The 24,958-nt window shown below is 42.3% G+C and overlaps 2 long non-coding RNA genes across 2 annotated transcripts; one reads left to right on the forward strand and one right to left on the reverse strand.

The window, feature by feature from the left end:
- The first annotated feature begins 7,204 nt into the window (after window positions 1-7,204).
- Window positions 7,205-16,538, forward strand: LOC121918870. Its single transcript, XR_006101323.1, has 3 exons — window positions 7,205-7,283; window positions 14,964-15,098; window positions 16,326-16,538. It is a non-coding gene; the product is annotated as an uncharacterized LOC121918870 (long non-coding RNA).
- LOC121918871 lies at window positions 14,930-20,163 on the reverse strand. Its single transcript, XR_006101324.1, has 3 exons — window positions 19,549-20,163; window positions 19,374-19,457; window positions 14,930-15,026 (listed from the first exon to the last, which is right to left on the reverse strand). It is a non-coding gene; the product is annotated as an uncharacterized LOC121918871 (long non-coding RNA).
- Between the last annotated feature and the right edge of the window lie 4,795 nt (window positions 20,164-24,958).

Genomic DNA, 24,958 nt, shown 5'->3' on the forward strand with positions numbered 1-24,958 from the left:
CACTCCTGGGAATGTAAAATCCGTGTCCCTCGGTTGTGATCGAAATGTAGGGCATCATCACAGAAAAATGGGGGACATGGACAAATAAAAGCTAAACGCATTCACTTAAATGTTCATTTGTGCCCCTCAGTTGTGCTCAAAATGGACTGTGTTCAAGGAAAATGTGGGACAGGACCAAATAAAAGCTAGCCGCATTCACATGAATGTAAATTTGTGCCCCTCAGTCAGGCTCAAAATGGAGGGCGTTCAAGAAAAAAGGGGAGATGGTCAAATAAAAGCTAAAAGCATTCATGTAAATTGAAGGGTACAAGATCAGAAAGTGAGAGCCATAGCATGGTGCAATGAGCTCTGAAGATGAATCTCCAGGGTCCTTTATTTATACAAATTAGTAGTAGGGAAACATGTCAATCATTGGGCTACCACATTGTTTATTATCAGCCTTACATGTAGTTAATATCTATTGTAAAGTCATAAACATGATATATGCCAGTCCGTTCCATCTTGGCAAGCAGCTGGTCAGCATGAACTTCTATTATTCTTACTTAACTCAGCATATCGGCTGGCACACATCATCTCCCATGTGCAGCCACCCATAATGTACCGTACTCTCTGTGGCTGTCCACCCATGTGTGCACGGGCGCATGTCTCCAGAAAACACTCCACAGTAAATGTAAATTCGTGCCCCTCAGCTGTGCTCAAAATGGAGGGCGTTCAAGAAAAATGTGGGACATGAACAAACAAAAGCTAAATGCGCTCACATAAAATGGTATTTTTATTGTTATTGCTGCTGTTTATTTGTATCCCAGTTTTTCTCAAAATTGGGATTCAAAGGAGTTTAAAAGGACAACTAAAAAGCTTACTCTGTCACATGGCACTTGGGTCTGAAACTGCCAGCCATTTGTCCGTTTAATAGAATTAAATTATTAACAGTACATTTGTCCTTCCACATTTGCAGCTTTGATTTTTGTGGATTTGATTATTCACGGATTTTATTAACATGTTCTCTCTAGGAATATCTAGGTCCTCCAGCGCACCTCTATGGTCAACTTTAACCAAAGGTTGCACTGAAGGACCTAGATGCTCCTAGAGAACACTCCACTAAGCATTTGTAGCTCCTCCAGTGCAATTCTATGGTCAATGTCTGGCAGACGTTGACCTCAGAGTTGCACTGGAGGACCTTAGAGATTCCTAGAGAGGTGTCCTCTCATGTAGAATAGTATTGTTGCTATTTGCGGTTTTTCCATATTCATGGGGGTCCTGTGTCCCTAACCCCAGCAAATGTGAAGGGGCAAATGTATTGTATTAAAACAATTCAAAGCTCAAATTAAAAGAATTAACAACAATTTAAAAAATAAAAAGCGATTAAAAGCACTACAGTTAAAACAATATATCCTCCCCCTAGTCCATTATTTAACAACGTTCTGTTTTAAAAGCCTGTCAGAATAAAAAGGTTTTAGCCTGCTGGCGGAAAAACAATAAGGAGAGGGGCATTCTGGCCTCCTTGGGAAGGAGTTCCAGAGTCTTGAAGAAGCCACCAAGAAGGCCCAATCTCATGAATTTTAAACATGAATTTTATATTTAATTCTTGTTCTGTGCATTGTAATATAAATATTGCATAGAAATCTTAATATGTGTATTTTATGTAATGATTGTGTTTTAACTATGTTGTAACCCACCTCAAGCTGTGAGGAGAGGCGAGTAAGAAACAACAACAATAATAACAATAACAATAACAATAATAATAATGTCCCCATGGTAAGTTTGATGCCAGCTTGTTCTAAACCACAAAACAGTTTCTTAGTGGAGGGCATGTATCTTCCAAACCTTTGTTCCTCTGTTAATGTGCAAGAATATACAGTGGACCCTTGTTATACGCTGGGGTTTGGTTCCAAGATCCCCCGTGGATAACAAAATCTGTGGCTGCCCAAGTCCCATTAAATATAACAACATAGCAAAATGGTGTCCCTTATAAAAAAAAAATGGAAAATCAAGGTTTGATATTTGAAATTTATACCTTTTTTGAACATTTTCAAACCTTGGATGCTTGAATCCATGTATAAAAAAATCTGTTTATAAGAAGGGCCGACTGTAACACATTGTTACATAACAACAATACAATGTGTTGCAGTACTGTGTCAAGACATTAAAGTTTTTTTCAAGTTAGGGAACTGTGAGGGAACCTGTTGCATTCTTCCACTGGGATGTATGCACACCTCTTTTGCACTCCCCTCTAAAAGAGGTCAAATTATCAGAAGCAGTATTGTCATTGCTAATGGAGAAAATTCTTCTTCCTCCTCCTCCACTTCTTCTGTTGACTGCAGTACTATATATTGTTATGTTTTCCAGGAATGAATGAAGAGAAACAGCTGTACACCTGTAGTTCAACATTCCTTTCTCATAGGGAATGTTATGTTCATAAAGAAGTCACAAATACAATGGGCCCTTTGTATTCACTGAGGTTTGGTTCCAGGACCACCAGGGATATATTTATATATTTTTAAAGCATTTTCAAGCCGTGGATGCTTGAATCCCTGCATTAAAAAATATCCATGGATACGGAGGGCTGACTATATGTAGATCAGTTGAAGAATTCCCAGGAAATGCAAATTGAAACTGTATGGAGATTATCACACGGGGATTGAATAAGGACGGAATTGCTTTGCCATCTTTATTTTGTCTTTGACTGAGAACCCACAAAAATCTTTCAGATTGCAGCACTGTTGTCCCATTATTGAAGTGGCATTGCATTAACACAAACGCCCATTAATGCAAAACGCTGGGCAATGTTGCATCAATGATGAGACAATGATGGGATCTGCGTGATGGTATTTGAAAGTCTTTCACACAATCACAGTCAGTCATACTTTCTGAATGGGATAATGTCCAGAGAAGCACAATGTTGTATGAAAATCTTCTCATGATAGCGCTATGAAAATGGGAAAATGATGGGACAAGAATGTTTCATTCACCATCTGATAATCTTCTATGTCTGTCATTGGAGAAGTTCATCTGTGTCAAAAGCCATCAAAGAAACAAGAAGGATATTTAAGTAAAGAAGGAAGATAACTTTTTTAATTATTTTTTTTTAAAATCAGTTATAGCTAGGGATATGGTTGTGATATTTTGTTTGATGCCATCTAAGAACGTTATCTGGCCTGGTGATCAACATCCATCATGGCTGTGCTTTCTTACAGTCATGGGTGTCCTATTCCAACCCATTTGAAGAGTACCAGTTTGGTGGTTGTTATATGGCCTAAATCCCATTCAGGGCAAAGGGTCCTCACTTCTCTCACACCTAAAAATTAAACTATCCACAGCCAAACCAGTTGCTTTCATATCACACAATTATAGCACTATGATTCCGTATTAACTACCATGGCAATATTATGCCCCCTCCCCAGGGGTGCTACACCACAGTTTGAAACCTACTGCTTTAAAGCAAAAATGAAAAGAAGAATGTACTACTTCCTTTAAAGAATTATAAGATTATAGAGTCTTATGAGCTCCCCCCCATTGGGGGGGGGTGCTGGGAAGCCAGCCATTCACCCTGAACAATAAAGAAATGACAAAGATAGGCTTGCATAAACTGAGTGTCCTGCTTATTAAAACTGTTCACATTAAATTAAATTAGGAGCAATAATTTCCCCAATGTGGCTCATAAATGATTTTTATGGCCTACTTCATTATCTGGCAGTGAAGATTTAGTAGATTTTTTAACAGGCGTTGTTATAATCAAATAACTTTCAGAATGAATTCTTGTTTCATTATTTCTGTGCTTACTATGGGGTGCCAGTGCCATTCTCAGCACACTCATTCACTCTGTGCATTGGACACACTAAAAGCCAAGCAAAAGTGGGGCTGTTAAAATGTGAATGTGGAATATGGAGGTAATGTGTCTGTCTGTATCTGTGTCTGAGGAGTGAAAGAATCCTTTTCATTAGGAAAAAGTTTTATACTAGCCCCTGAGGGAAAAACAATTGACAAAGGAAGACAGTATATAACTTTACAGTTTTAGATATATTGTGCATGAAACTAGAGAGAGGACTTTTGTTTTTCCTTCTCCCTCAGTACTTGAACTTGACATCACTCTCCACTGAAAAGGATTGGACGTTGATTCATGGCAGACAAAAGGTAATTCTTGTTCACATAACATACTCTCAGTTAATGGAATTGCTGTAAAATGGCACTGTAAGTTAGAATCATAGGATCATAGAGTTGGAAGAGAGGGCCATCCAGTCCAACCCCCTGCCATGAACTCCCAATCAAAGCATCCCCGACAGATGGCCATCCAGCCTCTGTTTAAAGACCTCCAAGGAGAGAAACTCCACCACTCTCCAAGGGAATGTGTTCTATTGTCAAAAAGCCCTTGCTGTCAGGGAGTTCTAATGTTGAGGTGGAATCTTTTTTCCTGTAGCTTGCATCCATTGTTTCTAGTCCTGTTCTCTGGAGCAGTAGAAAACAAGCTTGCTCCCTCCTCAATATGACATCCCTTCAAATATTTAAACAGGGCTATCATATCACCTCTTAACCTTCTCTTCTCCAGGCTAAACATCCCCAGCTCCTCATAGAGCATGGTTTCCAGACCCAAGTTGGGGCTGAAAGTCAAGGGCTTGCATGGTAATGGATTATTTCGGGGGGGGGGGATTCTTTAGGCCTCTGGATGCAATTATTTTCCAGCTGCCATAAGCACCAGCTATCACAGCCAGTGGTCAGGGAGGATGGTTGTTGTAATCCAATTAGTTCTGTGAGACCACAGTGCAGGAGTTATTTTTGCACATGATGCCTCTGCCTTGGGCCGCCTTGAGTCCCCAGGAGGAAGGCAGGATATAAATAACAACAACAGCAGCAATAATAGGGTGGGTGGCATGTCGGCAACATTGCCAGTGAAGTTGTGGCATGTGGAGCGGTGGGCCGGGGTGACTATGTTTTCATTGATGCTATTTGCCATTTTAATTGCATTATTTAAAACTTTCCAAACAGTATGCATTTGACCTATCTTTCTAGAGGGTGAGTGTGAAATGTCAGATATTGCTAGTACCCCCTCCCCTCCCCTCCCCACAAAATTGTGTTTCTTTCCCACAAAATAATTTAAGAATACAGAATTGCTTGGCCTGTCATCTTGAAAAATAGTTCTTAATTTTCCTTTCTAATTTCCTCTCATTTCAGGACAGCACACTCTCCTGCACTGCTTCTAGAATATTAATTCTCTTTCCCTCTCTTTCTCTCTCTGGGTATATGTGTGTAATATGCTATTTCATAAGTGCAGCAGAAAATCGGTCCTGTATGCCTTGCCTTTGATTGTTGCCCTGGGGGCTTATCTAGCTCACATTAAGCAGGTGTTGAATGCAGTCAAAAGGAAATAGCAATGAAATTAAGTGCTAGTTATTTTTAATATCCTTATTAGCTATGACAGATACACATACCATCAGCAAATGTTAATTAGTTTGAATTATTTGCTTACTTTTGTATCCTCATGTGTTTTGCTTCTGATTAATTGCTTTACTACTCAGAATAGATGTTCTTCTCTCTAATTAATAGTGCTTAATTCCGTAGATCTGTGCTAGGTTAATACAGTTAGTTTTCAACAGGGAAATGTAGGGGGATTTTCCCATTTGTGTGCTCAAGAAATGTTATTTAGACTGTAATTTGGGACTGCAGTGCAATATAAATTCTCCTGGGGAAACATCCCACTGAATGCATTTCTAAATATCCATGCACAATACATATGTGCTAATTTTCAAAAAGAATTTAAAGTAATTTTATTATTGCTGAAAAGCAACATTTGTTCACTTCAGTAACATAATACATTATGGAACCAGTGGTGCTGTAGTTGCTGATGTGGTTACTACTCTTATAATCTCTCACCACTGGCCAGGCTGGATATAGCTGATGTGACTTGGAGTCTAACAATATTTGGTTACTGAGGTGGTCCAGATAAAGACATCGTAAAGATCCTTTCTCTGCACTGGCCAGGATACTCCTGGAGCAACCCAGAGTATCCTAGCCCCACAGCTTTCCTGCCCTGCCCTGCCCCGTTACCTCATCTTCTGTTCCTATAGCACAGTGGCTGTTTGTGTAGGCATCCCCCCAACTGCCTTGGATTGATCACTTCTGAGGTCAAAACAAGGCACTGAACAACAGTTACTATAGGAACCCCGAATCCAGGAATGGAGTTGTGTCAGCCAGTTCTGGATGGGGTCACACTTCCCCTGAAGGATTCTGTTCGCAGCTTGGGGGTGCTTCTTGACTCGTCGCTCCAACTGACAGCTCAGGTGGATGCGACAGTCAAGAGTGCCTTCTATCATCTTCGTCTGATACGCCAACTGTGCCCCTTCCTGGAGCCGAGGGACCTGGAAACAGTAGTACATGCACTGGTGACCTCTCAATTGGACTTCTGTAATGCGCTCTACTTGGGGCTACCCTTGTGCCAAGTTCGGAAACTTCAGTTGGTACAAAATATGGCAGCCAGATTGATCACGGGAACTTCTAGGAATGACCATATAACACCGGTCCCTGCACTGGCTGCCTATTAGTTTCCAGGCAAAGTACAAGGTGTTGGTGATTACCTTTAAAGCCCTACATGGCTTGGGCCCAGAGTACTTGAGGGAACGTCTTCTTCCCTATTGTCTGTCCCGCACACTAAGGTCCTCTGGAAGAAATCTACTACAGCCAAAAAAATCTAGGCTAACATCTGTCTCCCAGAGGGCCTTTTCTATTACTGCTCCTAAACTATGGAATGACCTGCCGGAGGAGATCTGTCACATTTCCACTCTGTCAGCTTTTAAGAAAGCACTCAAGACGGATCTCTTCCGGCAGGCCTTTCCAACTTAGTTACCCTCCCCAGATATAGAGATATTTGTCCCCTCATCTGTCTATTTCCCCCCGCCAATGTTTCTGCCTATTTTTTGTTTGTTCAATGTTTTTAATGTTTTAATATTATTACTGTTTAATTCTGTTTTAGTACTGGGAATGGGGGGGGGGGATGCTAGGTCTAGGGTTTGATTTTTTAACTCTATTGTAATTTGTTGTATTTTATTGTTGTAACCCGCCCAGATTCTTCGTGATTGGGTGGGCTAGAAATAAATCTATTATTATTATTATTATTATTATTATTATTATTATTATTATTATTTACATGCTGGGTGCCTCATTCTGACCTCAGAAGTGAGTTGCCCGCAGTAGTGGCAGACATGCAGGTTGGTTTGGAAGGATACCCACTCAGACAGCCTCTGCAGTATGAGAATGGAGTGCTTTGAATCATCCTGGAGGATATGAAACAACAGGTAAGGTTTTTGAAACCAACTTAAGTGTGTTTTACTTTGGTTTTGGTGCACAACATGCCATATGCTGTCCAGACTGCTTGCACCAGAACTGGGGGTTGGGATGTGCGCCGTCCAAACAGGATAATTCTAGAACAGGGGGGAAATGCAGATAAGGCCCTAGTTATATTAAGAGTCTCCAAAGCATTACTAAAAACTGTATTATTCTAACAGATTTTTCATTCTTGTATTATTTGCATGGTATTTTGCATCTGACATAAGCTGAAGCCACAAACTCTCTCTTTCTTGAATTGTGCACTATGTGGCAGACAATAATTTTATAGTGGGTGGGCAACTGCCTGGATCAGTGTGTGTTTGGGGGGGGGGTCTGCTTCTGAAACCCTGCAGGGCTTTATGTGTGCCTTAATGTCATTTTTGACTTATGGTCAATCCTATCCGAACACCAACCCTAAGGCAAACCTATCATTGGGTTTTCTTGGCAAATTTCTTCAGAGGGGATTTGCCATTGTGATCCTCTGAGTCTGAGAGAGCATGACTTGCCAAAGGTAACTCAGTGGGTTTTATGGCTGAGTTGGGGTTCAAATACTGGTCTCCAGTGCTCATACCACTATGCTATGCTGACCATAGAATCATAGAGTTGGAAGAGACCACAAGGGCCATCCAGTCCAACCCCCTGCCATGCAGGAAATCACAATCAAAGCATCCCCGACAGGTGGCCATCCAGCCTCTGTTTGAAGACCTCTAAGGAAGGAGACTCCACTACAATATCAAATATCTTCCATTTCTCCCTGTTGAAATTTAGTTTGGGGCAAAGCAGATAGGGCAAAAGAAGCAGCCAGAAGCCGCTCCCGCCCTGATCACCGTGGGACCACCATGGGTCCTGAGAACGGTCACTACCACAGTCATGAATGGACCACAAAAAAGAGCAGGAAGAAACTGCTCCTTTAGCAGCCGGGATTGGGCCTTGTTAGGCAGCCATGGCATGGCCTCTGCATGATCCAGAGGCATGTGTCATGTGCACACCCCACCCCCAGATCAGACTGACGTCAGCCCTTTTGGGTCGTCTGTTTGAGGCCTTTGTTAGTTTGGGCCCAGCTGTCTAATATGTTGAGGTCATTTTAAATTCTGGTCCTGTCCTCTGGGGTATTAGCTACTCCTAATTTTGGTATAATCTGCAAATTTGATAAACATGTTCTATATTCCAAAAATCCTATTGCATGTCAAAAGCAAGCTGAGACACAGCAATAAAGAAGTGACTTTCTGCTCACCTCTCCACATGATTTCATGGCACTTCTATTCTCCTTCCAGAGGGAGATGGTCATAAAGCATGCCTTTTGCCAAACTGGTTTTTCCAGCATGACAAACGGCGTACTTTTATTATCATTTCCCCCAGGAAGTTAACGACATATGGACAGGTAAGCAGAAAGCTGCTTCCCTCTTGCTGTGACTTGGCATACTTTTGACATACAGTAAAGCTCCAAGTCATTTGTAAAGATGTTGAAAAATGTTGAATGGACACAAGATATAACCCTGTCACACCCTGCAAGTCACTTCTCCCCAGGATAAAGAGGAGCCATTGATGAGTCCCTTTTGGGTTTGGCCGGTCAACTAATTACAAATCCACCTAGAGCTGTAGCATTTTCTAGCCCACATTTTATTAGCTTGTTTGGAAGAATAATTAGCTTGGTTGCAATAATAATTTTATTTATACCTTGCCTTTCCCGCAAAACCGAGACTCAGAAGAACTTACATTTTCCAGCGATGGAGGTGGAAACATCCTATAGCGTGGGTTGATTCCATCTCTTGCTCCGAAATAGGCAGGAAAAACAGACTTGAAGGAGTCAATGCCACCAGAGGGAGCAACCCCCTCCATCCCTCAGTCTTTTCCTGCCTCGCTCTGAGTAGGCTGTGTTTTTCCTTTTCTCCTCCTTCTTTGTCTAAAAGACTTTAATATTTCTTCTAATATTTCTTCTATTCTTCTTCTATTCATGATCTGTTCTCTCTTGCAAAAACAGCAATGTTTTCTTTAGTCTTGCTCTATCCCTTTGACTTTCTAACGGCTGAAACAAAGCCAGGCAGGGAGAGACAGTTCAGAAGCTGCTGTGTTGTGAGACAACAAGGCCCAACGCCAGCATTAAAGAAGAAGAAGAGAGCCCAGCCATCTGTGGCTGAAGCCCAGGTGCAGCCGGAGGAGGGTGATCCCTCTGTCCTGGACCACATGTGCTCCGCTGCAATCTCCAACCCCGGGAAAGGGTCTGCGCAGTGAGATGGACATCCTGAAAGGAATTGGTGCGGTGGAGGAGGGAATATTCCCTGTCCTTAACCAAAAGGTGCCACACCGCAGTCACCAGCCCCAGAAGGGGTTTGGGCGGTGAGATGGACAACCTGAGAGGATCTTGGCACAGCTGGAGGAGGAAGAACCACCTGTCCTTGGCCAGATTGCGCCCACTGCAGACATCAAACCCAGAAAGAGGTTTGGGCAGTGAGAGAGAGAGAGAGGAGGCAGACTTCAAGAGGTGATGATCCTACTCCTAATCCTATGTTTTTGGGTTAAGATTTACCCCAGAAGTTTGTTACTGCCTTGCATTGCCAGTTTTCAAGGAGATTTCATTTACCTCAATAGTGTGATTAGAGAGTTTGTTTCTGGCTTACATTGCCAGTTTTCAAAGAGATTTCAGTTACCTCACAAGTATGATTGGAGAGTATGGAGATTATCGCACTGCGTTCTGAGAACGTTCTGATCATGTGATGAGAACGGAACGCATTTGAGAATACCGCACGTATGTGTTCCAATCGGGTTCTCAGAACGCTTAAATGTGTTCCAAATGTGTTCCAGGAGGGAACGGATTTGAATGTGTTCTGAATGTGTTCCCAGAGAGCTGAAACGTGATGAAAACGTTCCAAGAGAAGTGTGTGCGGTATTCTTATCCGTTCTCAAATCCGTTCCCTCATTCCTCTGTCTTCTGATTGGCTGAAAGAATGACAGGCAGGGAGGGAGGCAGGCAGGCGAGCGACTGCAGTGAGGGAAGGTGGGTGTGTGTGAGGGGGGGAAGAAGGAGGGAGGGAAGGGAGGAAAAAGGGAGGAAAGGTGGGACAAGGAAGAGAAGAGGAAAGCAGGGAAAGAGGGGGAAAGAAGAGACCAGAGCAGAGAGCAAGAGGGAGAGGGTCTGGCTGCTTCTGCGGGGGGCCTCTGTAGCGGGGCTCCTGTGCTTGCAGCCTGCAGGAGGCAGGGATGGCAGGGATGCCCAGGACTCTTCTTTTCTAACCGGTTTAAAGAGCTGCTATGGCTGCCGGGGCTCTGCCCTTGGCCCAGTCCCCTCCCTGGCAACTTGCTTTCCTTCGGCTTGAAGGGACCTCCATGGAGCTCCTCCTTCCCTCAAGGAAGAGGGGACCAGGGCAGAGAGCAAGAGGGAGAGGGTCTGGCTGCTTCTGCGGGGGGCCTCTGGTGTCATGTCCAGCGGGGCTCCTGTGCTTGCAGCCTGCAGGAGGCAGGGATGGCAGGGATGCCCAGGACCTTCTCCTCCTTCCCTCAAAGAGGGAACCCACAAAAGCTCCTCTGTTTGGAGCACCACAGAAAAGCAAGCAAACAACTCCCAGAATTCCATAGCAAAGAGCCAGACAAGAGTTAAAGCGGGGAGGGAAGCTCACAACCTGAAGGCACACATTACATGCACACACACAGGAGCAAAAGGGTGTCAAGCTGCCAGAAAGGGGAAATGGGATGACAGCAGAGGACTTTTCCTTTCTAACCGGTTTAAAGAGCTGCAATGGCTGCAGGGGCTCTGCCCTTGGCCCAGTCCTCTCCCTTTCCCTCCGCTTGAAGGGACCTCCGTGGAGCTCCCTTAATGCCCAGGCTGCCAAGGAGGGGACTCTGCCCTTGGCCCATCAAGTTACATAGGTTTTATCCTATTTTCTTCAAACATATGCCAGCATATGAAGCCCCAGCGTTTTATAGGGGCTTGCCTTCCTTCCCTCCCAAGAGAATCCTCGGACTCCCTTCAGAGGGAAGACAAGCTGGGGGGGGGGGGCGCTTGCCTTCCTTCCCTCCCAAGGGAATCTTCGGAGGGAAGACTTCTCAGTGAGGCTGAGAAGCACTCCCCGGCCAGAGGCCCTAGGCTTACTGAAATCCCCCACCTCCCTTCCCCATAGAAATCAATCCAAAAACTGAGTTTAAAAGGAGCAGAGGAGAGCCCTTTGGGTCTGCATCTGAGAGAGATTTTAAACTCCGTTTTTGGATTCTTTCCTATGGGGAAAGAGGGGAGAGAGAGAGATGGCAGGACATCCCCATAGCCAAGCATCCTCTGCTCCCCCCAGATGAAGACCCATAGGGCTCAGTGCTCTTTAAGCTCCGTTTTTGGATTCTTTCCTATGGGGAAAGAGGAGAGAGGGAGAGATGGCAGGACAACCCCATAGCCAAGCATCCTCTGCTCCCCCCCCAGATGAAGACCCATAGGGCTCACTGTTCTTTTAAAACTCCGTTTTTGGATTGATTCCTATGGGGAAGGGAGGTGAGGGATTTCAGTAAGCCGAGGGACTCAGGAGAGGCGAGCTCCATGGCCCAAGCCTCCCTTTTCCCTCTTTCCTGGGGGCAGCGCCTCTCCCGAGCCGTCCAACCACTGAGTGGCGACGTCATCAGAAGACAGCCCATAAAACTTAATACAGCAAACCGTTCTGAGAACGGTTTCAAGAAAAAGGAATCGCAGTGCGGTAAACTGCCGTTCTGATCCCGTTCTGATCACGTTTTGATTTCTAATGCGGTAATATCCGTTCCAGGAACGTTTTCATCACGTGATGATATGGAACGTTCTCAGAACGCAGTGCGATAATCTTCTTTGTTTCTGGCTTGCACTGCCAGTTTTAAAAGAGTTTCTGGCTTGCATTGCCAGTTTAAAAGAGACCTCAGTTGCACAGAAGTGCAAATGAAGAGTTTCCCTCCAATACCAACTGCCTCCTCCTCCTCCTCCTCTTCTTTCTCCATGATCCACTCGGTCTGAAGGGATCAGAGAGGGTTAACAAAAAGATTTGCCAGGTGCATCATCCCCTAGTTGGATGTTTTCAGTCACTTCTTTGGGAGAATTTGTCTATACAATTTATTTATTGTGCTTCCCTTTTTAAAAGAAGAGACAAAGCTGCAACTTAAGATGCAGCAGCCATTTTGATTAAGGACACTCAAAAGAACAAAGACCTGCTGCTTCTGCTCCAGTTTGTCTCTCTTAAAACAAAACAAAATATTAAACGGAGTTCATTCCTTAGAAGAGGAATGTGATCTGAATACACACACACACAAATAAAAATGAGGGCCTTTCAGTGGCTCCTGAAAGCTCCTGAACTCTCTTAGACTTTTGGGGTTTGATGATTTATTATTACTATATTTGTTTTTATGGTATTATTGTATAAGACAATTAATATATTGGAGTTTAATGACACCTCGGTGCAGTTAAAGCTGGAGGATCCTGATCTTCCTCAAGGGAAGGATTTTCCTCCCCCTCCAAACCTGGACCTTCAGCACCAAATACTCCATTTTCATACAGATTTTATGAAGGTCATAAGGCCTCTCCATAGATTGTTATTGTGAGACCAAATCCAATAGCTCTGTGTGTGTGTGTATAGTTACAGCTCACCTCAATTTGTTATGGGAATCAACAGACCCCACTTGTGGTTGCCATAGTTTATGCTCAATGAAAGTTGTTTCTCCTGTTTTCATTTTTTCTAGGGCTATGTGTGGCCTACAGCGCTTGTTAAAAACAAACAAACAAAAACACTTGAGGTCAAAAATAAAGCTCTGTCAGAATATTAAGAAATGGTTTAAGATAGTGGCTATTTCAGGAGACACTGGCCTAAATGTGATTTGATACAATCCAAGACCACAACTGGTTTAGTTCCAGTACAACAACAGATTTGATCAAAGAAATTGACACTAAAGATGTCCATTACAGACAAAATCTGACATTTCCACCTCTTACTGGGGACAAATTGTTTAGAATAAAGTCTCTTGGCTGAGACTAAGGACAACAAAAAGACCTTACCATCTTTTATTTAAAAAAATAAAAATAAAATTTTTTAAAACAAGTACAATAAAGTTAAAATTATACAAAGTATATAAAGGTCAACATTAAAATGGAATCAGGCTTTTCACAATATTAAAACAATTTGAAACATATACTTTTAAAAAGTTAAAATCAGTTTAAAACAGTTCAATAAAAGCAATACAAAATATTCTTTAAAACCCTCTCTTTACAAACCTTAGGTCATCTGTGAAAATATCACCCCTCTTACTGGGTCAAGGATCTCATGTTTAGATGTCAAAACAAAAGCTTGTCAACTAGCCCAGGCTTCCAGGCAATTCCCTGATTTTGGCGTCAGATTTGGTGAATATCTGAGATCCAATAAAGGAGGGATATTAGGTCTCCTCAGTAGCACCAACCAATGACATTTTACTGATAAGGCAAAGGATAATCTCTCCCCCATCCCAATCCCAAGACATTGTGTGCACAGACGCCAACTCAACAGGTAACTGAATCTCACTTTAACACCAGTGGTTGGTCATTAATCTCCACTACACTGGAAGCACAACACATGTCAAATGGACATTCTGTCCGCCAGTATCTTGTCCCTGTTTTGCACAGACCTGTAGCTATCTCACTCTGCCTAATGGTAAGAATGACCATGCTCCTCAGAATTTGTAGTTTCCCCTATTGCAACATGTAGAAGGGCTAGTGGCTTCATAAACCCATGTAGGGGAGGGAACTATTTTAGAGAAAATTTGGTGCAGAAACTTTGCAAAATTTCTTAACAACCAGTCTGGCAACAGTCACTTATTTTCCATGCATGTCTGTTTTGATAAATAAAAATCTCAGAAACACATTATGGCCACCAGATAGCAGCACCTTCCCATGAACCGTTAGAATGATAATTAGAAGAGGCCTAAATACCCTAAAGGGATCTTGGAAGACAAGCAAGGTCAGCTCTGGTTAATACTTGGTTCCTCCTAATTTGAAGGAATTGGCAAAACCACCTCAGGTACTCCTTGATTAGAAAGCCCTATGCAGTGATAGGTGAGTTGAAGGTTGTTTGTGTGGCCAATGACTAGCAGGTGCTATGGGCTATATAAATTCAGAGGAAGAAATTGGCAAAAACACCTCTTAATATTCTCTGCCTTAGAAAACCCACTGAAAACCATGGAGTTGTCTTAAATTGATAGGTGACTTGGAGGCACATATACACATACATATAACATGCATTAACAGTTCTCCATTGACTCTTGATCAAGCAAATGGCAGCAAAATTTCAGACAGATTTCTGCCTGAGTAGCTGGATCAATATTCTAGAATTCTCAGATCAGTTTTTTATTTCAATGGCCCCTTTCAGACTGACCCTGTTCCCTGTTGTTCCCTGTTGTTAAATGCCTCTGCCATGGAAAGGGCTGTAATACTGTGGCAGAGTTTATGCTTCCCATGCAAAAGGTCTCAGATTCAGTATTTAAAATCTCCAACTAGAGCTAGACATGTCCCTTGTCTCAGACCCTGGCAATCTACTCTCAGGAAGCATAGACAACACAGGTGAAGTTGATGTGACATAATAACCAATAATTAGTTATGACTATTGCATTCATTATCATGCTTATTTCTTTATTTCAGCTCATACCAAAGGCTTCTGAGTTGTTGTTGTTGTTGTTGTTTCAAGGATTTATAGCCTGCCTTTCTCCCACAATGAGTTATGGAATGTTGTTGATGTAGTTGAACTATCCTGCAAAGAAATATGGAAAAAGACCATGCCAACTTGTGGATGATGTCAGGAAGAACTGAAACAGCTATACTAGTAAGTGTGTAAATTATATAGGTAAGGGGCTCTACAGACTGTCCCTAAGAGGCGGCAGGACGCTGCCCCTTTCCTGGCTGGATCGGGACTGTGGCAACCTTATGCCACGGCCCTGATCTGGCCTTTGGATGGTGCAAAAAGGAGCTGCAAAAAGCGGTTTCTTTTTGTGCCCTCCAAAGGGTCCCATAGCTGGAGCAGTGCAGCTGTATGGTGCCCCTTCAGCGCTGTGTCATTTGGATACCGTGCCAGAGGCACGGCATGATGCCATGTGCCATCTGGAGCGGCACATGGCATCATGGTGCCCTGGGGGTGGATTCAGGTGTTTATCATCAGGATGCTGCACCCTGACTCCACCCACAGGCCGGCCTTATGGGCCAGTCTGTATAAGACCTAAGTTACCGGTACTATAATGAGTAAATGTGGGTTTGGCCTTAATGATTTCAAATTCTACTTATTTTTGAATTGTAGCTACATTGATCTGAACACAACATCATAAAAAGAATTCTGTTTGGTGCTGCTGTTCTAGAAATTATGTTGTCCTAGAAATTATTTTGTTCTAGCTATTTGGTAGTGGAACATACTTTCTTGGATTGTGACGGAGTTTCCTTCTTTGGAGGTTTTTAAACAGGGGCTGGATGGCCATCTGTCAGGGAAACATTGATTGTGTATTCCTGCATGGCAGGGGGTTGGACTGGATGGCCCTTGGGGTCTTTTCCAGCTCCATGTTTCTATGATTCTAAGAACTTGCTTCAGAGGCTGCTATTGAACATCATTGCTCTGAGCTCAAAGGAGACTCCTTGTTATATATTAGGCACAATTCAGAAAAGTTAGCAGCAACCACAACCACGCTATTGAATCCCCCCCCCCCCCCAAAAAAATAGTTCTGTTTTAAGTGGAACTCATAATTCTACTTATATTTGCTGGTCAAGCATTCATAGAATGAGAATAGCAGAGTGCTTGCTCCTGCTCAACAGTGGCTGCAATCTTAAATGCACTTAAATGCCACATTGAATCCTGTGTGTACACTTCAGACTGCACATGAGGAAATCACATATTTATGTTTCCCATATTGAAAAGAGAAATCTAACATTGCAAGGGGAAAGCAACTTAAGAGGAGAACCACAGCCAGAATTGTATTCAAAGACTTCAGAGAAACAGTGTGCTATTTAAAGTGGCAGAAAAATAGCAGTAAAAGAATCGTAATTAAATCATGTTGGTTGTCAACAGTCCAGTCTAAAAATGGGATATGGACAGTCAAAAATGGCCCTCTGCACTGAGAGAAAATACAGCTTTGAGGTGATGGATCTAGCCACACACTGCAGAATGCGGCATATGCTCCACATCAACTAAATTACAGCTCTTTGGCTTTACTAAGGTGGCTTGAAGATGGGCCAGTTCACAGCCATGTTCAAGATTCTGAATCTATTCAGGAAATCATTTCTGTAAGCTGCTCTCTTAACTGAAATCAGGGTATTGTAGAAATCTGCAGTGGAGAACAGGAAGCACTAATAAAAAAAGGGCACTCCTTGATCACACTGACGCTCCTGAACCAGGAAGCCTATCTCCCTAAATAATTCAGATGAAAGAGAACCTCCTTGACCATAGGAATGTCAAAGGGAGAATGCAACACAAAACTCTTCAAATATATTTCATCAAGAAGTTCAGTTCTATCACCTGCAGCTTGAACTGGGCTAAACTGTTTTCCTTTTTCTCATGTTACTTGTATTAAATACACTGTTGGTGCTACAATGTCTCCAATGATCACTTTGTGAGTGACCACTGTTAATAATGTAGGCATGGTACAGACTGCCCAAATGCGCCATGTTTCCAGTGCACCAATCGCACATTCCCTAACCCTAGTATATGTGGGGGGCGCCATGATTGTGCAGCCCCGCCCACACATTGCACGTGTCAGTGACATTGCAGCTGTTTCGCGTCCCAATGGCACTGCATAGTTGCAATGTAACTGTGCCATTCTACTCCTCTTTGCTGCATCGCAGCTGCTTCTTTTTTGCTATGCAGAGGTACTGCGCCATTTGGTTGTTGCGGTAATGCTGCGCAGCAAAGAGAGATGGCTCCAGCCCACCTTTTGTGGTGGAGTTTCTCTCCTTGGAGGCCGTAGTTATCACTGTCTGATCCTTCTAGATTATACAGGATTTAAAAAATAAAATAAAAGAACTGTCTAAACTAAAGTTGTTATAGGACAGTCAAACATCTTATAATTCACTTCAAAATCGAGCAGTTGTTGACTATCAGCCACTCCAGGGCTCCACACTGTTAGAACAACTAGATATCTGAGTCCATAAAATGAAAGTTTAACAAAGCAAATGTTCCTTTTTAAAATAAAAGATTGGGGAATGCTAGACAAAACTGATCTTCTTATATAGTAGAAGCCCAGGTTCATTTTTTAAACTTTTTCTCTCCATCTGCTAAGCAACTTTCACTACCCTTCAATGACACTTGCATGCACCCAAAAGAGTAAATTATCTATGCACCCCATGATACTCTGCAATTTCACCTACTGGGTACTTTAAATTTCTCCAAGGACAAGTTAATGCTTGGGCTGATCCTATTCCTTTGGGAATAATCCCCTATTACCACTGTTCCCAAAACATTTTTCATCAAAGTAGTACTTCTGTTGCTGGGATATTGCATTTGCCTAGATATGGAAATTGTGTGTGTGTGTGTGTGTGTGTGAGAGAGAGAGAGAGAGAGAGAGAGAGAGAGAGAGAGAGAGGCTATCATAGTCAAGTCATCTGCATGTTGTTTTGAGACAGTATGGAGATAAGGGTTGGCAGACTGTCAGAGCCAACATATCAGGTCCACCCCAGATAATCCTGAGCTCACTGGGAAGAACAAACACAGTAAATGAAGTGTACAATGCAATTTGGTTCTCCATTTGAAAATGCAAACTGTATGCTCTTCACAGGGTATACAGTTAACTTACATAATTTCCTGTGGTACTATGTCTATTAGCTTAATTGAAAAAGAGAGGTTAGACAAGTTCATAGAGAATGCATGTTTCAGGCACTATTAAATATGGTAAGTTAAAGAAACCATCATGGTTACAGGCTGTGCGAATCAGAATTTGTAAAAGTAGGCTTTTGGACTACAACTTTTATAATCCCCAGACAGCATGGTCAGTAGGGATTGTAGTCCAAAAATATTACTTTTTCAAACGCTTGAGTTTCAGATGCTGGGGACATCCATTGGCAATGGTGCAATTAAGTAATTTTAGACTATAGACCTAATGGTCTTTCAAGGGAGTGTCTCCAAATGACAATGTGTATTTTATGAAAAGACATGATTCAGTAGAAAAGATTATAATGCTGCAGAAAGTTGAAGGCAGTAGGAAAACAAGAGGAGTGTATTACAGATGGATTGACTCAATCAAGGAAGCTGCAGACGTGAGTTTGCAGGATCTGTGAGGGCTGCTGATAAAAGGGCCACTTGGAGGCCTCCTATTTATAGGGTCAACAATAATTTCTTAATTTACACATCAGTACATGGTAAGCATTTGAGGTCCTTGGGCTCGTTCTCTTGACATGTACCCCAAAGTCCTGTTCTAATGGTATGTTTGATGGAACTTTAATATATACATGTTAGCTGTTAAAGTAGGGCTGGGAATCTTTGGCCTTCCAGGTAGTTTGGATCCCAACTCTCAGAAGTCTCTGTCAGCACAGACAGTGATAAGGAACTGTGGGAGCAGGAGTGTCACTAGGGAGGTGTGTGGATGCAGGCCACACCAGGCGTCACCCTAAGCAGGGGTGACACCACTGTTCCCCAAACATTTGCCTTTGGGCAGAAACAGGCTATGGTATTCACCTGCGTCTCTTTAAAACACTGGAATTCTGGAGAAGAGATGGTGTGAGTGATGCAAGGATCAGTGGGAGGAGAATGGTCAGGCCTCAGATTTTTTTAAAATAAAATTTAAAATTTATTAGTTTTGAAAAAAATATTTTAAAAATTATTTGTAAAAAATTCTTTAAAAACATCACATCTTACCAAATTTTCACTTTAACCACATGAAACTATGTACATGCAAATACTTTCAGGCTGTGCATATGATATTGTAGTTTAAATGGATAGTTATTTATGTCACAACTATTGCTTAATGTAATATTACAACTAATGTAATATTCAGTGATATATGGGAATTACAATTTATGAGTAACATTAGTACAAAAACATTACTAAGAATTCTGTATGATGTGGTATAGAAGGAGGTCAATAGGAGGGGTGACACCATGAGTTACTGCACCAGATGATACCAACCCTAGTTACGCCACTTTGTTGGAGCCATAGTCCAACAACATCTGAAGATTCTCCACTTGCTTCCTCATTCCATCTTCAAGACTGCTAGATGTGGAAAACAGAATAATTAACTTAGTCTTAACCAGATTAGCTAACGCAATTAATATCACTATTGCAATGGACAACGTGTACTTACCCAGAGCTGGTTTTGTTTCTGTCAGTCACTCCTGATTCCACAGATCACCATTTTTCTGGCCAGCCTCTCTTGAAAGCCTCCAGAAGAAAGAACTCAGTTTATAAATACATTGCAGGGTTCCACTTCAGGCCATTTCCTTCCTTCCTTCTCCTCCCTCTCATCTGGCATTTTGTGTATCCTCTGGACAGTTCCATAAGGCTGTAGACCCACCACTGTTGTATATCCCTTCACTAGTGTGAGGAAGCACAATTCTGCTATAGATAACACAATAATCCCTGTACGTGCTTTAAAAAAATGCTAATAATGTTTTGGATTTTTTTTAAAAAAAGAAAAACTGCCAATTACACATATCTGTTTTTGTGAATCTAAATGGTATCGTCAAAAATTGGCAGGAAGAGCCTCTGCTAGAGTAGAGGTGGGTGGCTGGTATGTGCCTTGTGCACTCAAACTCACAGACAGATGACTCAGTTGAACCACACCACTGGAAAACAATCCTGACCATGTGGCTTTTCTTGTCTCCCCATTCCCTTTTCATTTAACATGCCCTTCTCATCTTACAGTATTCCTCAGCAGGGAAACAAATAGATCAGCATCCACATGTGTCAATCCTACGCACAGTTGTCATGGTTCTCACCCTGATGGGAAGGAAAATTACTCTTGGAATAACCCCAGAGACTGGGAGGAGTCACGTCAGGAACCAGTCAGAAAATATTGAAACACAGGGAGAGAAAGAGGACTGAGCAACAAGAACACTTTAGAAAGAATGCATGTGCTGGGGGGAAATTGTTGACAGATCCTGGATGGCAAGAAAAAAGAAAAGTGTGATAGAGGGCAAACTCAGCTTCTTTTCAAGGAGAATTCTCCAGGTAGTGTCTCCCACTAAAACTCATTAGCCACTACATCCTACAAATTTACCATACTTCTAGGACCAGACAAAAGTAGCCAAAAGTAATGGAGGTAATTTTTTGAGGATTGTTGGGCTATGTGGCCATGTTCTAGAAGAGTTTCTTCCTGATGTTTCGCCAGCATCTGTGGCTGGCAGATGCCAGCCACAAAAGCTGGCGAAACATCGGAAGAAACTCTTCTAGAACATGGCCACATAGCCTGAAAACCCCCCAAAAAATCTATAGGTGACTTCATAATGGAGGTAAACCTGGGGGGAAATGTAGTGGCATTGTTTGGCATAGGAAAAACAACAGAAGGAGCTCCAATATTCTGAAGACCAGCAGAATTCACACTGCCTGGGAGGCTGGCAATGTTCAGTCTGTGGCTTAAATGTTACAGCTACAGCTGGTACACAGGATATGAGGGATGGCACTCCTTAAGGGCATAGAAACCCCCTAAGCAGAAAGACAAGAGTCTGTAAGCTAACATTAGCTTTATCCATTATTATCTGTCCAGCTCCTCCACTGCCTAATTCTATTTCCAGTCTAGTGTGGTATAGCACTTTGAGTGTTGGATGTCTGGAAGTCAAGGTTTTGAATCCCCACTCAGCTATAGAAATCCAGTGAAGGACCTTGGGCATGTCACACACTCCCAACCTCAGAGGAAGGCAAGCAAACACCTCCTGCTAGGAAAACCCTATAACACTTTCACCTTAAGGAGTGCATCCACACTGCCAAAATAAAGCAGTGTGATAGCACTTTAACTGTTGTAGCTCCATCCTGTGGTATCCTGGGATTTGTAGTTTGGTGAGGAATGAGAGCTCTCTGACAGACTAGGCTGAATACCTCACCAAACTACAATTCTCAGGAATCCACAAGTTGGAACCACGACAGTTAAAGTGGTGTCAAACTTCTTGATTTCTGCAGAAATAAAGGGTTGAGGGTTGCCATAATATGGCACACAACAATAACAACAACTAATTCTAGGTTTGATCTGAGCCTGGGTCAGAACTAGTTTTTAGGACCACTTTTGTTTTAGGGAAAGGCTGCAAGGGTGAGAAATATGAAACATAATTAAGAAGTGGTTTTAAGCACTTCTTACTCTCACCATGGGGTAACCACAGCTATCCATCTCATGGCTAGAATTAAAGCAGAGGAATTATAGGTCAGAGTTAAAGAAAAATCCTCTTCTGTAAGGGTCATACTATGCAATTATAGAACTATGATTCCACTCTACTGCCATGGCAACATTCTATGGAAAACTGAGATTTTTAGTTTAGAGAAGAGCATTTAGACTATTCAACCAGAGAGCTCCTCTGGAGTCTCTGAATACACTACCAACCTCAGGATCCCATAGGTTGCAGCAGTGGCAGTTAAAGTGGAGTTGTAGTGCTATAATCATATAGTGCACAAGGGGCCCAAGTCTCTTCCTTGCAGATTAGTTGCTGCAGGGATGTAGCCAAGGGGGGGGGTCCCCCTTCCGTTAGATACAATGGATGGTGCGTGCTGTTGCACCGCCGCACCAAAGCCCCATTATAATGGTGGCAGTCTGGACCCCCCCCCTTCCTAAAATCCTGGCTACGTCCCTGGTTGCTGGAAGAAACACTTGAAAGGTGTTAAGCATTATTGTGGATACAATCCTAATATTTACCTCAGAGTAAGTCTCATGGTACACAATGAGACTTGCTTCTGACTGGAGAGGCAACATTGTCAGTTTGATATCAGAACTGGGAAAGTCTGGAAGAAAGAACAAGAAAGAGAAGAAAGGTGTTGTTAGATTCCATTACCCCATCACGGTCGTGGTGGATCAACATGGAGCAGCCTCTTGGAGCATTATGGCAGGAGCCATGGGGTTTTATTCTACTATTGTAATGCAGAGTTTGAAAGTAATTTCTTAGCACTGAAAATTGTTAGATTAGCTTTATTGACAATAAATAAGTTTATCAATATTTCTTACTGAACCACAGTTGAAATCCTATGTTCATTAATCTGGAAGAAAAGCCCATGTAATTCAACATATCTTCTACATTGTCAGGCACAGGACTGCAGAATAAATTAGGTTGCTGAAAGATTATGTGAACATTACAGTTAGACTAAACTCTTTATCACATGCAACTTGTCCTTAAGGTTGAGACTGGTATTTTCTCATATGTCTCTTGTTTTCATTTCATGGAGAGAGAATAGTCTGTTTGCAAAACTACAAACAGGTAGCAATAGCAAGCCACAACTGCTGAAATTTCATCTTTTACACAACCATGAAAGGTTCAGGAGTCCACTCTGATTTTAACTGTGGCAATGTACCCACCAGTCTGCAGTGGCTACATTGTCCTGGCTGTTGTTTGTCAAGGGTTGGCATTATGTGGCCTTCCAGATGTTTTTGGGACTGCAACTCTCAGCATTCTTTAGCATTGCTTCTGTTAGCTAGAGCTGTTGGGAGTTGCAGTTCAATAGCATTTGGAGAACTGTGTGATTCCCTCCTCTGATTTTGGGGAATTTAAATTGTGCCCTATCACCAAGCCTAGTAAGAGGGTGGAATAACTACATACTGTTCTATAAAGCACTGGGTAAAACAGCCTTCCTCCAAAGAAGGCATATCAAAGCAACAGGAGTATCATTCCTTGTGGTCAGACTATACTGTATTCTGATTCTTTATATTAGTTTGTTGTTGTACACCTTCAAGTAGCTCTGACTTATGGCGACCCTAAGGCAAATCTATTCTTCCTTGGCAAGATTTCTTCAGAGGACGATTGCTTTTGCCTCCCTCTGAGGCTGAGAGACTGTGACTTGCCCAAAGTCACCCAGTGAGTATCTATGGTCAAGTGGGGATTCAAACCCTTGATTCCCAGGGTCCTAGTCCAACACCCAAACCACTAGACCACACTACACCAAGCAACATCACAGTGTGGTCAATAAGACGAAAGTTAATGAGGACGAACATGCAAGATGGGAGAGATGGCATTTGCATTTGCCTGAGCCTTCTGGGCAGGGCAAGATTTAGCCATCGTCTTTTGTTTCCTGAGCCTGAGTTAATTGGGTGAAACAATTTTTGTACTTGAAATTTATTTGCAGCAATTGAAGTAAACAGAGGATTAAGGGGGCAGGTGGGAGAGGAGATGGATACCCCAGCCTTTGGTATCTGCTGTGGTTTGGTTCCAGGACCCAGTATGGATACCCACATCTGTGGATGCTGAAGTCCCATTATATACAATGGTGTAGGAAAAAGACATCCCTTATATTAAATTTCAAAATCAAAGTTTGCTTTTCAGAGTTTTTTATTTGAATTTTTTTCAAACTGTGGTTAGTTAAATCTGTGGACACCAAATCCATGGATACAGAGGTCCGACTGTACTAGGACATTTTAAAATCAGCTGGAAAATATGGGACAGCAGAGGATTAATTGGAAACCTTTCCTGCCAAATCAGGACAGTTGGAGGGTATGGGATTAGGCTGCATGGGTGAAATGTTATATGTTAAATGATCTTCCAAAATAGGTTCTTTTGGCAAATAAATATTTAAACAAACAAATTATAATGTCAGGAGAATGGGGGAGATGGGAGGTGTGTTGACTTATCTAATGATCTTGGATAGATACAATGGGAGTTAGAGATTTTTTCAATTGAATTTTCTTTCTGTGGGGAATTCTGGGATAATCTGTCAAGAGCCACATGTTGGTAGGGGACATGCCCCAAACCAGTGGTAGGTATAGAGAAAAAAGAGGCCACCCCCTTGCCCCTTCTCCCCTTTCTTTTTTTTTTTTCTGTTGGTGTGACATTCTCTTCTTTCCTTCCTTGCCCAGTGGCATGGTGTAACTACTCTTTCCAGAGGTCTGACCTGATCACACACAGAGGATTTTTGAAAGGCTGCCAATTCCGATGTACTTCCTCAGCCTCCCCATAGTTGATACTCTACTGATGTGCTGAACTACTAACAGAACAACTGGGTTGGGGGACAGGTAGTTTAACACATCTGGAGAGCACCAGTTGGGTAAAGCTCTATAAAAAGCTGCATAAAATGATAAGCTTGAAGGCGGGTAGGCCTGAATACAATAAAATAACAGAATCACAGAATCTTAGCGTTTGAAGTGGCTGCAAAGGCCATCTACAACTCACTGCCAGTCAGGAATACACAACTAAAGCACTCCAGAAAGATGCCCATCCAGCTTGTAAAAGACCTCCAAAGATAGAGAGTTCACCACCCTGTCCAAATGTCAAAACATTCTTAACAGCTAAAAAAAAGTTTTTCCTAATGTTTAGGTGAAATCTCTTTTCTTGTGGTCTGAATCTATTGGTCTGTTCCATCTTCTACACTGACCTTCCTTTTCCGGGAGAAAAGTGTCATATAAATGAAACAAACAAACAAACAAGCATTTAAAGATAGCTATTATGTCACCACTCAGTCTTTTTCTGCTCCAGGCTAAACATATCCAGCTCCCTAAATCGTTCCACATATAGCTTGGTTTCCAAACCTTGATAATCTTGGGCTGCTTCCATACTGTATAAATAATCTAGTTTGACATCACTTTAACT

The sequence above is a fragment of the Sceloporus undulatus genome, chromosome 1 (genome assembly GCF_019175285.1).
Source record: "Sceloporus undulatus isolate JIND9_A2432 ecotype Alabama chromosome 1, SceUnd_v1.1, whole genome shotgun sequence".
NCBI lineage: Eukaryota > Metazoa > Chordata > Lepidosauria > Squamata > Phrynosomatidae > Sceloporus > Sceloporus undulatus.